Source organism: Arachis stenosperma, chromosome 5, assembly GCF_014773155.1.
Source record: "Arachis stenosperma cultivar V10309 chromosome 5, arast.V10309.gnm1.PFL2, whole genome shotgun sequence".
NCBI lineage: Eukaryota > Viridiplantae > Streptophyta > Magnoliopsida > Fabales > Fabaceae > Arachis > Arachis stenosperma.
Window position 1 is genome coordinate 107,017,951 of NC_080381.1, and position 10,066 is coordinate 107,028,016.

Genomic DNA, 10,066 nt, shown 5'->3' on the forward strand with positions numbered 1-10,066 from the left:
AGTATGTTGATTCTTGAACACAGCTACTTTATGAGTCTTGGCCGTGGCCCTAAGCACTTTGTTTTCCAGTATTACCACCGGATACATAAATACCACAGACACATAACTGGGTGAACCTTTTCAGATTGTGACTTAGCTTTGCTAAAGTCCCCAATTAGAGGTGTCCAGAGTTCTTAAGCACACTCTTTTTCTTTGGATCACGACTTTAACTACTCAGTCTCAAGCTTTTCACTTGGACTTGCATGCCACAAGCACATGGTTAGGGACAGTTTGATTTAGCCGCTTTGGCCTGGATTTATTTCCTTGGGCCCTCCTATCCATTGATGCTCAAAGCCTTGGATCCTTTTTACCCTTGCCTTTTGGTTTTAAGGGCTATTGGCTTTTTCTGCTTCCTTTTTCTTTTTCTTTTATATTTTTTTTCACCATTTTTTTGCAAGCTTTTGTTATTCACTGCTTTTTCTTGCTTCAAGAATCAATTTTATGATTTTTCAGATTATCAATAACATTTCTCTTGTTCATCATTCTTTCAAGAGCCAACAATTTTAACATTCATAAAATTCAATATAAAAAATATGCACTGTTCAAGCATTCATTCGGAAAACAAAAAGTATTGTCACCACATCAATATAATTAAACTAATTTCAAGGATGAATTCGAAACTCATGTACTTCTTGTTCTTTTGTTTTTAGAACATTTTTCATTTAAGAGAGGTGAAGGATTCATGGAGTTATTCATAGCTTTAAGACATAGACACTAGACAATAATGATCATGTAGTAAAGACACAAAACATAGCCAAACATAAAGTATGAAAATCGAAAAAATAGAAAAATAAGAACAAGGAAGTTAAGGAATGAGTCCACCTTAGTGATGGCGGCTTGTTCTTCCTCTTGAAGATCTAATGGTGCTCCTCTATGTCTCTTCCTTGCCTTTGTTGCTCTTTCCTCAAGGCTCTTTGATCTGCAATCAAATGCTCTACCACTGATCTATGGACCCTTGAGATGAACCTCTCCATCTCTCATGACTCAGATGTGGAAGCAACTGCCTTTCTTTTCCTCTTTCTAGAGGTTTCTCCGGCCTTAGGTGCCATAAATGGTTATGGAAAAATAAAAAGCAACGCTTTTTCCACACCAAACTTAAAAGGTTTGCTCATCCTCGAGCAAGAGAAGAAAGAAGGGAGTAGAAGGAGAAGTGGAGGAGATGGAGGTGTGTGAATGGGTGGGTTAGGTGAGGATCCTGTGGGATCCACAGATCTTGAGGTGTCAAGAATTTCTCATCCCTGCACCATTTAGGCGTGTAGAACGCCCTCTTAGTGCAATCCTGGCGTTTAACGCCAGACTGCTGCTTGTTTCTAGCGTTAAACGCCAGCTTGCAGCCTGTTTCTGGCGTTTAACGCCAGCTTGATGCTCCTTTCTGGCGTTAAACGCCAGTCTGATGCTTCTTACTGGCGTTTAAACGCCAATAAGCTTATCCTCCAGGGTGTGCTATTTTTAATTTTGCTTTAATTTTTACAGTTATTTTTATGACTTCACATGATCATTAACCTAAAGAAAACACAAAATAACATTGGAATTTTAACATAGATAGATAAAATTGGGTTGCCTCCCAGCAAGCGCTTCTTTACTGTCTTTAGCTGGACTATTACTGAGCTTTTAATCTAGTCTGCAATGTCTGCAAACCACGGAGCTTCCTGAATAGCAAACAATTGCTCATCCGGAAAAGTTTCAGAGATCTCAGTAGGAGGGAGGGACGCTCCTGCTACTGGTTCTATCCGGGATAGGTGATCAACTACTTGATTTTCTGTCCCTTTTCTGTCTCTTATTTCTATATCAAACTCTTGCAGAAGCAACACCCATCTTATGAGCCTGGGTTTTGAATCCTGCTTTGTGAGTAGATATTTAAGAGCAGCATGGTCAGTGTACACAATCACTTTTGATCCTACTAAATAAGATATGGTTGAAAAGATTTGATTGGAAAAGATATGATTGAAAAAGATATGATTTTTAAAAATTTAACAACTAAGATATGATAAGGTAAAATTTTGAAATTGAAATTTAAATTTTTTTTTTGAAAAATTTCGAAATTTTTGCTAAAAAAATAGTTAGAGAAGATAATTTTTTTTTATTTTTGAATTTTATGATGAAAGAGAAAAACACAAAAAAGACACACAACTTAAAATTTTTAGATCTAATGCTCCTTATTTTCAAAAATTTTGGAGGGAAAACACCAAGGAACACCAAACTTAAAAATTTTAAGATCAAAACACAAGGAAGACTCAAGAACACCTTGAAGACTCACAAGAACAACAAGAACATGAAGATAGAACACCAAACTTAAAATATTTAGAAAACCACAATGAAATTTTCGAAAAACTAAAGGAAAATTAACAAGAGAACACCAAACTTAAAAATTGACACAAGATTTAATCAAAGAAAAATTATTTTTGAAAAAGTTTTAAAAGAAATATACCCAATTACCAAGAACACAAGCACAACGCTCTAGCCAACTGAGCTATAAATTTAACGTGTTTTAAAAAAGTATTTTCAAATGAGAATAAAAACATGCAATTGACACCAAACTTAAGATATGAAACTAAACTCAAACAAAAGACTCCAAGAAAAATAAAAACTAATAAAGAAAAATAATATTTTTGAAAGATTTTTAAAAAAGGATAATAAAAGATGCAATCCTAGTGACTCTAAACCAAAAGGACAAATTTTTCCTAAAAACTCGAACAATCCCCGGCAACAGTGCCAAAAACTTGGTGCACGAAATTGTAAATCACACTTTTCACAACTCGTACCACTAACCAGCAAGTGCACTGGGTCGTCCAAGTAATACCTTACGTGAGTAAGGGTCGAATCCCACGGAGATTGTTGGCTTGAAGCAAGCTATGGTTATCTTGTAACTCTTAGTCAGGATAATAATAATTCTCAGTTTTGATTGGTAGTAAATAAAAAGCATGGATTAAATAATACTTGTTAAACAGTAATGGAGAATATGTTGGAGTTTTGGAGATGCTTTGTCTTCTGAATCTCTGCTTTTCCCCTGTCTTCTTCTTCACGCACGCAAGGTTCCTCCTATGGCAAGCTGTGTGTTGGTGGATCACCGTTGTCAATGGCTACCATCCATCATGTAAGTGAAAATGGTCCATGTGTGCTGTCACCGCACGGCTAATCATCTGTCGGTTCCCACTCATGCTGGAATAAGATCCATTGATCCTTTTGCGTCTGTCACTATGCCCAACCCTTTATGAGTTTGAAGCTCTTCACAGTCATTCAATCCCTGAATCCTACTCGGAATACCACAGACAAGGTTTAGACTTTCTGGATTCTCAAGAATGCTGCCAATGGATTCTACCTTATACCACGAAGATTCTGATTAAGGAATCCAAGAGATACTCATTCAATCTAATGTAGAATGGAGGTGGTTGTCAGGCACGTGTTCATAGGTTTAGAATGGTGATGAGTGTCACGGATCATCACATTCATCATATTGAAGTGCGAATGAATATCTTAGATAGAAACAAGCGTGTTTGAATGAAAAACAGAAATAATTGCATTAATTCATCGAGACACAGTAGAGCTCCTCACCCCCAACAATGGAGTTTAGAGACCCATGCCGTCAAAAAATACAAAGTTTCGATCTAAAATGTCATGAGGTCTAGAATAAATCTCTAAAAGTTGTTTAAATACTAAACTAGTAACCTAGGTTTACGAAAATGAGTAAACTAAGATAGATAGTACAGAAATCCACTTCCAGGACCCACTTGGTGTGTGCTGGGGCTGAGACTTGAGCTTTTCACGTGCTTGGGCTGTTTCTGGAGTTAAACACTAGGTTGTAACCTGTTTTGGGCGTTTAACGCTAGAATGGAACATGGAACTGGCGTTAAACACCAGTTTACGTCGTTTACGTTTGAGCCAAGTATGGACTGTTATATATTGCGAAAAAGCCCTGGATGTCTACTTTTCAACGCAATTGAGTGCGCACTAATTAGACTCTTGTAGCTCCAGAAAATCCATTTTGAGTGTAGAGAGGTCAGAATCCAACAGCATTAGCAGTCATTTTTTAGCCTGAATCAGATTTTTGCTCAGATCCCTCAATTTCAGCCAGAAAATACCTGAAATCACAGAAAAACACACAAACTCATAGTAAAGTCCAGAAATATGAATTTTTCATGAAAACTAATAAAAACATACTAAAAAGTAGCTAGAACCTACTAAAATCAACCTAAAAATAATGCCAAAAAGCGTATAAATTATCCGCTCATCAATATCATCCTAACACTCTGTGTAGAGCTAGACTGGGTGTATGCTACTAATATAGTGGAGCCAGGCATCTATCCTAGAATTGTCCATAGAGAAAGAGACAAGAAGATGGGAGGGATCAGCAGCAGGGACGTGTGTTTACTATGTCGGCGTTAACACGCTAATATTCAAATTCTTATGCTCGAGTCATAAGTCCATGATAATAAGGTGGTACAACTTTCAAGGTGGATTTTAATACATGGTTATAAGTATAATTGAAAAGTATTAATTGAGAAGCCTGAAAGGAGTAAAAATAAAATCGCAAAATCGTAACACTCGCGTATCGACAAAAGAAGATAAAACGTATTCGGATAGTGAATCAAGATAAGGTACATATATGTATATAGACATAAATATAATTGCCAGTAGTCACCACCTGCGAAGCTTAGGCCGACTAGGGTACAGTAATAAAATCAGTTGACAACAGTAACTTTCCTATCTCTCACAGAATATACATCAAAGCCTCTATAGGCAAGTTTTCAAAAGGAAAATAAATACATAACGACAAGGTTTTCAAAATAAGTGCGGAGAGATTCTAAACAAAAGTAAAACAGAGTCACTACAAGAAAACAGGCCTATGGCCATGCTTTTTTTTGCCACGCTTTTAAAGCGTGGCCAAAAGTGGTTAATGGCCACGCTTTTATGTGGGTGGCGATTGAATAGAGATTTGGCCACGTTTTTTCTTGTCACGCTTCAAAAACATAGCGAAAAGGGTCAACGGCCACGCATTTGGAAGGGTGGCAATTGATTAGAGAAACGGCCACATTTTTTTTGCCACGCTTCAAAAGCGTGGCCATAGAGAGAAACAAGGACGTTTTAAAAGCGTGGCAACATGATTTCATTACGGCCATGCTTACAAAACGTGGCCATATCCTGGTCCTCTTTTGGCACGCTTTAAAAGCGTGGCCAAAAGGTTTTTTTAAAAAAAACCCAGACCCGGCCCCCAACCCGGTCCCCAATCCAATTGAAGAGATTTCGACCCGGTCCCCAACCCTAATGGAGCTACCCTTTTCGCGATCGAGCTCACTCTTTCACCCTAGTCACTCTTTCATCCTGGCTACCCCTGGAGGAGCTCACATCCCTACCGTCACCAGAACCACCCTCGCTGCGCCATTTGCCTCTGCTCCCCCTCCGCCTCGTCTCCTCGTCGCCGTTACCAGCATCTTTACCGTTAGCGCCACCTCTTTCAACCGATTCCTTCCAAAAGCGAATACGACAAGGGACAATGTGGGAAGATGTCAGAGCTCGGAGGCGGCAACTATTTTCCGCGTCTCTTGCTCGGTGTCAATGTCGGTCTTGCCCTTGTTGAAGGAATCTTTGCTTTCGTTGCGTTGTTTCAGGTTCTTCTCCTCTTTCTTTCATGTTTCAATTCGCGCCAGCATTGCTTTTCAGATATGAAATTGGTTTGTGCATTTGCAAATTTTAGGGGGTTTTTAGTGTTGTGCACAATTTGGGGAGGTTTTGGTGGGGAACGGGTGATTGGCATAATTTGAAAATTTGGGGAATTTGTGAGAAGATATTCAGATTTCGAAACTTGCATTTTGAATTTTGATATTTTAGCTGTTATATTATTTTACAATCCCTAAACTGTAGCCTACTTTTTTTTTCTTGCCCTAAGAAATTTTTTTGTATATATGAATTCGGTAGCTTCATTAGCTAATAAACAGATTAGCTAAGGTTCTCGAAACCTAATAAATATTGTATTGAAAGATATCAAAACCGGGTTAGTGTGATCTTAGCTTGTTGTTTGAAGCTATATATGAATTTGTAAAGGTATATCTTCTTAGTTGCATTTTAATCTTTACAATGATGGTTGCCCGATGTCAGTGTTATCAATTCACTTTATTTTGATTTTTTATTTCCTCTAAATGTTGCCCTGGATGAACTTGTTTATTGTGCTATTTTGGTGTTGAATTCTAGACTTGTGATTGCTGTTTATTGTATTTTTTTTTTCATTGTCCAAAATAGATGCTGTGAAAGTGTTACTGTTTCATTAATTTTTCTTGGTTTGTTGTTGCTGAGTGCTGCTCTGCTTGTTGCTTGGTCCATATTATATGAACTGCAATGATTTCAGTTTGTGGAACTGGTTAAGTCATATGAATTCTGTTTATTGCTTGCTTGAACCTGGGAAACATGCTATTTACTACTGCTGTTTAATACACAAATCCTTCTGTTGATGATTCTATTCTTTGCATATTAAATAAAAGATTTGAGTGGTATAAATTATTTTATACTACTACAAGATTTATTAAGGATTAAGATTTTATGTTATCTGTAGGGGAGGAAAAGGAAAAAGAAAAAAAAAAGAAAAAGAAAAAGATAAAAGGATAGTTTCTGACAGGTGATGTGTTTAAGTGGATTTGGTTTATCCACATCAAATGACATATAATATTACAACCTTCGACCTTGGATATGATATGCCAACAATGGCTACTTCTCTCTCCTCTCTACTTCTTCCACTAGGTAACTATTCTATGTGCTGCTTCCTTAAATTTCCAATTGTTTTCTTCATTTCACAACTCAAACAATGTTACATTGTCATTGCTTCTTGTTTCTGTTTTGTTCACAACCTCAGATTGTTATTGCTTCCACTCTTGCATAGGTTTTAGTTTGAGGAGCACTACTAATTATTGTTTTACTTATGTACACAAGTTCTTGACTTTATCAACTACTAGGTTCAAAATCACTTTATTTGCAATATATTTTTTTAATTTTGATGTTAGATAGAAAGGGAAATAAAAAAAAAGAAATACAACAGTCATTAGATTGAAGTAATTATTATATGAGCATTAGATCTGTAAGATCTTTTATTTATCTATCATTGTATTCTGTGCTGAATATAATGACAAGCTTTGGGAGTTTACTTTTACATGCAGAGTTATGCGCATGATGCAAAGATTATGACGAGAAACAACTTCCCTGGACTGAAATTTACAATATTTCTTTGGCTATTTATTTTTTATGATAAGAATTGTAATTGTATGTTGTTCACTTTAATCTCAATTGTTGATTTTTCTCTTCTCTTGTTTTGATTCAAATTTCAGTTCAGTTCCTGTACACTGTGTTATTTTTTTCCTTATTAGTCAAGGCAATCAAGTTTATTTATCTAGCTTACTTTAATTACATAAATTGGCTTATTTTCTTAAATTTTCTTTTTTGTTTCCTTGGATATAAGTGATATTAAGTGACCTGGTATTTGCTTGTGGAGGCAAAGGAATAACTAAAAATATGCTAAATTTTGTATATGTTCACTTTTAGTTGCGCGAATTCCTTAGTTATTCTTCCTGATATGTACATGATTATATCTCTAATAGTGTATGATTTTTGTAGAAACTGCTCATTCTTGCTCTCTCTAGTCAAACATCTCAATCTGAGTGCACTGCTAAAGAAGCTTATACATGGAGCAAGGTAACTAACTGTTTATATAATTGGCCTCGGAAATTCAGAATAGATTACACACATCATTATATGTTAATGTTGTTTATCTTAATTTAATTTGTAGGGTCAAGCAATCTTTGTTCCTGGACAGGTTTCATTTGACCTTTGCTACCTACACATTTTGTTATTCAATATAAACATCTCAGTGGCTGACCTTTATATATTTATTTTTTCATTTTAATTTTTCGCGCTTCCTGCATTGCTGTTCAGGCCAACAATGCTTACATATTCCCTGGTTTCGGCTTGGGTTTGATCATCTCTGGTGCAATCCGCGTCCGCGATGAGATGCTCTTGGCAGCCTGTGAGTTCATTCAAACTAAGAGAGATTAAATATACTAAAATCAATTCAATCTAAATTCCAAAAAGGTAGAACCAAGAACTCACTAACGGTTTCTTCTTATGCAACAGCTGAAGCTTTGGCTGCACAAGTGTCACAGGAGAACTATGATAAAGGACTAATTTACCCTCCATTCTCAAATATCAGAAAGATATCAGCACATATTGCTGCTAACGTGGCAGCAAGGCATATGAACTTGGTTAGTTTCATGAAATATTTTGAGTTTCAGACAACTTTGCTATATTTTCTTTTCAATACTTGTATCTTTTGTGCTGTGTTTGGTAAAACAGGTCTTGCTTCTCATCTACCTCGACCTAAGGATCTTGTCAAATATGCAGAAAATTGCATGTACAGCCCAGGCTACAGAAACTACCGTTGAGATTTTTGAACCATATTATATCATGTTTTGTTTAGTTTAGTTTCAAAGGCTACAAACTAAGATTCAGACCAAAGCTTGTGGTGGCTTCATGAACTAAACCAAGCAGAACATATTAGTAGTGTGCTCTCCGCGGTTTTACAGTTATGAGATTCTTGTTAGGAACAGATTCATTTTATTGCTAAGATAGATTGTTGTATAAGGCATCGCCAAAGGAACTTAAATTCTTCAACCAGTTGTGAGAGAAGTTTGCTAATTCTTTCAAATTGTAAACAGGACAATCACTTTCCTATGCAAACTCGAGATTTATTTTGTATTTGATTTGTCTTGTAATAAAAATTGCATACTATATTTATAAGTAATAAAAAAGAACTAAAAATTTTATATTTTGTGTCGATGAAGGTAAAAATCAGAAAAAGAATTTTTTTTTAATTTTATAAGGCTATTGCCACGCTTTTAAAGCGTGGCCGTATCTCTGGCTATGGCCACGCTTTAAAAGGTGGCCATATCTTGCTATCGCAAAGCGTGGCCATATCTCACTCTATCGCCACGCTTTGAAAGCGTGGCCATATATCTCTCTATTGCCACGCTTCAAAAGCATGGCCATACTAAAGCGTGGCCATATCTCCCACATACGGCCACGCTTTAATGGGTGGCCATTTGTAAAAAGCGTGGCAAAAGAAAAAGCGTGGCGATAGGCTGAAAAAAGTGTGGCGATAGAGCAACCGTCACCCTTTAAGAGGCCACCCTTTCAAAAGTGTGGCGGTAGCTCAAAAAGCGTGGCGAAAAGCTATCGCCACGCTTTTTTCATCTTTTTGCCACGCTTTAAAAGCGTGGCAATAGACGTGTTTTCTTGTAGTGAGTCCAACGATCTTCGCCATTTTTTAGATAAACCACAGCTCACTACTGAGCACCCGAACCTGCATATGAAAAACAAGAGATATATATGGAATGAGAACCCCCGACCCATAGGTTCCCAGTACGGTAAAAGAGCCAAATAAATACAATGTACTATAATAAAAACTCACTAAACATCCTAAACTTCCTTTCATCCATTAATTCACCTTAGGTTCTCACTAATCTATGAATTAGGCAAATGTTCTAGGTGATACTAAGTCTAGTCAACTCCTCATCTTTCCCTTCTTTCCAAACCTTTCATCACTCAATTTCAAGCCAAACCATAGCCAGTAAACCTTGAACTCAGTATTTAAATATCAATTATCTCGTTCTCTACCTGGAGCAAGTGAAATCACTTCATTGCATCTACGCAGAGAGTTCAAATTATCTCATTTAGTAATCATCATCATTATTCAATCATATCATCGAAACATTTCAACAGGAACAGCCCTTAGCTTAATTGACACCAGCATGAGGGACCTCTCAGTTGTACAAACACAAGTAATACAGACAAGTAATACACAATTAAGGTACAAGTAGAACAAGTAGCATATAATCAGGTAACATAGCATATATGATAATCCAAAACAATTAGGCAAACCCAAACAAATCAAACATATGTAAATGATGTATGCTTGCCCTATGGCTGATGATATCATATGTCGGTTACAAAGCCAACCCGATATGTCCTGGTAGCTAATCATTGGACAGTC

The 10,066-nt window shown here is 36.6% G+C and overlaps 1 pseudogene; it reads left to right on the forward strand.

Annotated features, from left to right (window-relative positions):
- Positions 1–5,327: 5,327 nt before the first annotated feature.
- On the forward strand, positions 5,328–8,823 carry LOC130979523 (NADP-dependent malic enzyme-like; annotated as a pseudogene).
- The last annotated feature ends 1,243 nt before the right edge of the window (positions 8,824–10,066 follow it).